This window comes from Otolemur garnettii, unplaced genomic scaffold (genome assembly GCF_000181295.1).
Source record: "Otolemur garnettii isolate 467f Iridium unplaced genomic scaffold, OtoGar3 scaffold00238, whole genome shotgun sequence".
Taxonomy (NCBI): domain Eukaryota; kingdom Metazoa; phylum Chordata; class Mammalia; order Primates; family Galagidae; genus Otolemur; species Otolemur garnettii.
Window position 1 is genome coordinate 1,109,504 of NW_003852633.1, and position 5,686 is coordinate 1,115,189.

Genomic DNA, 5,686 nt, shown 5'->3' on the forward strand with positions numbered 1-5,686 from the left:
ATTTTAAATTAAAAGATTTTTTAAAAAAGAAAATGGAATATTGTAGAATGTGTGAGAATTATTAATGAGGTTGTCATATTCATATTCTCAGTAGTTCCAAATTCTTTCTACAAACATTCAGATTCCACTGGGACCCACCTTCTTTTCACTTTTATAATTGAAGGATGCTTTCTTCAATATTCCTTTTATTCCATTACACCAAATTAATTATTGTTTGCTTGGGAAAGGAAAGATCCTGCCTTAGGGAGATCTAGACAGTTGATGTGGGCTATCCTTCCTCACAGATTTTGGGGAATCTAATGAGGAGATTTTGGGGAATCTAGCACAAACACTAGCCATGTATGTTGATGACATACTTATTTGTAGCCTTTCTTGTGAAAACTGTATTAGAAGCCCCCAAACTACCATGGAGTCCCACAGGAAGAAATGTTTAGAGTTTCTAGGAGAAAGTCTCAATTATGTATGCCAGAGATACATAAGATTCAATCCTTTGAATTTGTTATAAATCTAGGACAACAGAAACTGTTCTTGAGCAGGGTATAGTCCATTTGCTCCCTGGCATCCCCAACTACAAAAATCACCTAAGAGAATTTCAGAGAATGGATAAATATTGGAGAATATGGATTCAAAGTTTCAGCAAAAATAATCAAACTCTTATATGAAGCCCTAAAAGAGAATGATAGTAAAGTCCTAATACTGGGAAAGGGGAGGATAGAGACGTTTAGGTCCTAAAAGAGGCCCTATCCCAGCCTCTTGGTAGGCTCCAGCCCTAGGAATACCTAATTTTGATAAGACCTTTGCATTCTATATTGATGAGAAAAAGAAAGTCACCACAAGAGTCTTAGCGCAACAGTTGGGTGGAGAGTTATTGACAGTGGAATACTTTTGGAAAAATCTAGACCCTGTAGCCAAAGGTTGGCCCCATTGCCTGCGATTGGCGACTGCAGTCATTCTGGTAGTGGGGGCACAAAGGTTGCCCTTCTCCAGGACTTTCAAAGTTCAGGCACCACACAACCCAGCATCCTTGTGAACCAAGAAAGGACCAAGTTGGCTTTCCAATAGTCAGGTGTTAAAATATCAACTCTATCAGGTCCCATCTGGGTGGCCACCTGTTGGTGCCTGGGACTGGCCAGGTCTCTGGCCCCAGCTTATCTATGGTCCGGACATGGATCACTTTGCTATTATCTTGCTCGGGACAATTACCTTTAGGGGTCTAAGGGCTATTTGTCTTAGTAGAAGGGAGAGAGAGAAACAGTCTTTGAGGGAGAAAAGCAGTCTTAGTAAGAAAATGAATCTTAGCAGTCTTTCATAGAGAAATACCATGCAGGCATTCTGTGAGCAGGAGAAGCAAAAGAGTCAGAGTGAGTGGGTCTGTGAAACAATGTATGGTAAGCTCCCCAACTGACTTCTCCTACAGCTTTTTTTTTTTCTAGAGTTCTTGGCTGGGGGCTGGGTTTGAACCCACCACCTCTGGCATATGGAGACGGCACCCTACTCCTTTGAGGCACAGGTGCCGCCCTTCTGCTGCAGCTTCTTGCAGAGATGTAATTCCGTGGCTCCTGCACCACAAGTGTAATGACTGCCACTCACTATTGTTCTCCTCTCATGAGCTTTCATGTTAGGAGAGCCAAATCACTGCACATGCCCTTATCACCACAGTATTTCTTATGATTACTAAATGTTCTAAACTTAGCTCTCACTTCTCCTTTCCTTAAAGCTATATGGACTACTACACAATTCATCCTATTAGAACATCTAAAAATCACCCTAGAATCCTGGGTGGCTTTAAATATGGCCACACTTATTCCAATAGAACAAGGGGTGCTTAAAACTACAGTTCATACTTCTGAAGAATCAATATTAACAGAATTAACAGGAAAGATAGATTCAAAGATGTCCCTCTGTAAGATCCAGATACATTTGCTTCATTAATGGTGTTGTATGGTGATAGATGGACACCAGAGGGCTGGATATGCAATCATCTCCCATATCCAGGTTCTCAAGGGGAACCCTGACCACCAAATACCTCAGTTCAAAGTGCTGAGCCAATAGCCCAAAGGTGGGCATTAGAATTATCCCAGGGCAAAATAATACCAATATACACTGACCGAAAATATGCTTTAAGATTCTTCCTGCACCTGGCCAGCTTTAGGGGAAGTGGTGAGTACTTTCACCCAGGAACTCTCAAATCAAACATGGTAATGAAATTCATCAACCTTTATGGGCTGTGTGTTTACCCTCAGAAATCTCATTCATGCATTGTAGAGGGCACCAAAAAGAGGAGGATGTAGCACAAGGAAATAACAAGCCTAACCAGGAGGCCAAGAGCATGGCAAGAGAAAGAATTTGCATCCAATGGTGGTACGAGTTTGACCTGCACCATTGGAAGTAAGAGATAGTTTTGTGTACTCTAACCAGGAGGAAGAGCAAGCCCCCACATCTGGCAAGAGTGTGAACCTACCGAAGGGCTGAGAGACCTCTTTAAGAAGGAAATGAATTGAGTCTCACAGGCTATACCACATAAATAGCCTTTGCTAGAATTCTCCTATTGTGGATACACCATGTCATGCAGGTGTCTGCCTGTGTCTGCCTTCCTTTTAGTATCCATGACTCCCATTATGATCACTCTACTCTTTATCATGATTGCAACTTCACACCCCTCGATCCCATTCCCATGGAGGACCAAGTTTTTCTTGCACTCTCTCAAGAAGTTTCTCAAATTGGAACCTCCCATGCTGGGTATGTTTCCAAGAACAGCTCTCAGTATTTCCACATAACTCATTGTGAAAATCCTGAGAAGCTCACCTCTGGGAGGGGCGCAAAACCATTAGAAACATTACTTATGACAAAAATGAAAACCCTGCACTTCTCTCATGCAACACTTCCAATTGGTTCTTTGAAGAGGGGTTCAGTCCTGGATATCTCCAGATAGAACCCATGTTTATAACTGTTCAACAGTTAACATCAATGTGGCAGATGTTGAACAACATCATGAAACTTTCTGGGAAGCCCATGATCTTTCCTGATGGGGGTGCCTCAGTTGTTTCTGTTAACATGTCTACTGCAGGCTTTCTTGGAATGTGGTAGTATTTCAGTTTGGAAGAAATGACCCTAATGCAGGAACCAACAGCAGTCAAGGGTTAACTGACTAGCTGGATAATGATAATCACACTCCCCCTGGCTACTCCACAAATAAGGCTGAACCCACTATATGTGCCTTCCCCCATGGTGGTCCATTTGTAGAAGGGTTTCAAATATTACTTGAACTGATGGCAATGTTAAACAGGGACAGATGTATTCTATTTGAGAGGTAGGTACGCTGGTCATGCCAGATTCCTATATGCAATAAATGGAATAAGTCCTGCCACAGAACATCACCTACAATAAGGGGCAAGTGTAGCTCTCACAGCTACAGGGATCCTGGTAGGAATGTCTGCCATGGGCTCATTTGCTAATATCTTTGTCCCTTAGACACAACCCATCATCGAATCTAAAACTGTCCACAGTATAGCTATACCAACTGGAAAATCCACTAGCCGATACAACAGTCCTTAGATTCTCTGGCAAATATTGTCCTTGATTACTGTCTAACTTTAGACTTACTCCTACTAGAAAAATGAGGTGTCTGTACAATTAAAGGTACTACCTGTTGCGTATACAAATTCTTCAGGGGAAATTAAGATGAGAACTCAGCCAGTCTTAGAGCAGGGACAGTAAATAAAATTATCCTGGCTAAATAAAATTTTATCCTGACCTCAGTAGCTGTTGGGGACCAAGAAAAGAACTATGTTTCTTCCTTCTTGTTGTTACTTCTTCTTGTGGGACCATTAATAATAATTATAATTCTAATATCTTTTTACCATTATGGTAATGTTTGTCTTCTAAACCCCAACAGTTCCATATGAAGCTTACACTAGCTAACAGATTCCATGTTCTTCCCAGACAAGAATACATTGATCCCATCCCTCTGATACTCCATAAGTCACAGGGCCTCACTGCATGCACCTTCCACCTGTAGCCTTACCACAAGATTGTGAGCTAGAAGAGTGGTGAGTCCCTGGTCGGCTGTACGCACCTGCAGAAGATGGATCTAAACCCCTAAAACTCAAGGGTTTTTGGGAACTTTCTCCCAGAGGGGAGAATGTTGAGCAGCGCTGACCTGGCTTGAGCACCACTTTCTTACGCCTTGCGCTGAGTATGGCCAGGTTTATACCGACAGGGCCTTCAAGCAGGGCCACCACCATCACCACACCTAGCACTGTCCCACTCTCTGAGACTGCTGGGTCTGTGGGGAGACATCCTACGTTTTTACCCACTTCTGCCTTTCCATCTGGGGGTAGATGTTCCCTTTAGGACCCCAGCTTCTCCCCTTGACAGTTACTGAGGGAGTGACCCTGCTTGGAAGTAGACCTACCACTGCTGCCCCCAGCTTCTCTTCTTGATAGTTAGGGTAGAAGGCAAAGGGGAGTGGGAAGGCTGAGAGCAGAAACAAAGTTACAGATAAGGACTGTCCCCTGGTAGGAGTATATAGTGAGGAGCCCCTAGGGACCTTAAACTGACCTGGACTCATTATCATATACTTAAAATTGCAAATTTAGACCCCCCTGTTGATGCTTCCAGAAGGATGTGGGAAGGCTCACATGTATTAAAACCTTTGCTATATAACCCCAAATTGTCAACTACCCCAAAGGTGGAAGGCAACAACCAATCCTGCTTGTGAGAGGTAGGACAAACTAGCTAGCATACAGAAGATGGGGAGTGTTTAGACTGTGGGGTCTCTCCCCTCACCCCATTTATGGATGAGGACCTGCCTCACTCTTTGAGATGAATTTTCATTGTAGTTTATTTTCTTCTGCAATAAATGTGTGCATATATATGATTATGATTGCATGTATTTGTGAGAACCCCATCACTGGCCAGGCCTAAGTGCTTATTCTTTAGCACTGAAAGCATGAACCAGGGAACATCCACACCAGATGGACCTAACAATCCTAATGATCTTTATCCTATAATATTCTGTTCTAAAATTCTCCTGATGAGTATGGTCAGGAGCTATGACTTGCTTTGAAAAGTGATGGGATATTACTCAGTTGATTATGTTAGATAACAAAAAGAAAAGAAAAAATAACAAAGAAGTACATAACATTGTGATTTCTGTCTAATTAACTGATGCCTTTGGTCCAATAGCTTGCCCTACAGTTTAAAACATTATTTATAATGAATCAAAGAGTTTTCAAAGAGACACTGTATCACTTCACAAGAAATGTGATTGACTTACAGTAACAAAATAATCCTCTCTCTCCCCCATTCCTTGACTTACAATAACAAAATAATCCTCTCTCTTCCCCTTCCCTTGTATTATATGTTATTCATTTTACTTATACACATATGTAGCACATAGTATGTATACAAACACGAGTGCTGTGACATCACCAGGTCCACTCAAATTTGTGTCTTTGCACAAGGTCACACTTGGATTGAAGCACATTCTGTTATAAAAGCCACAAGCTTCAAGGCTAAGTTGTGATTTTATTTCCCTGTACAATTGTCCTAGGTCAATCTTATTTTCCTCTAACTATCCACCTGAAGTTTCCTTATATGTATTTTTCTGAGTAAGCTACATATAGATATTCTGAAATGTGTATATAGTAATTAACTATTACAATAATAATTATTTTTGTATAAA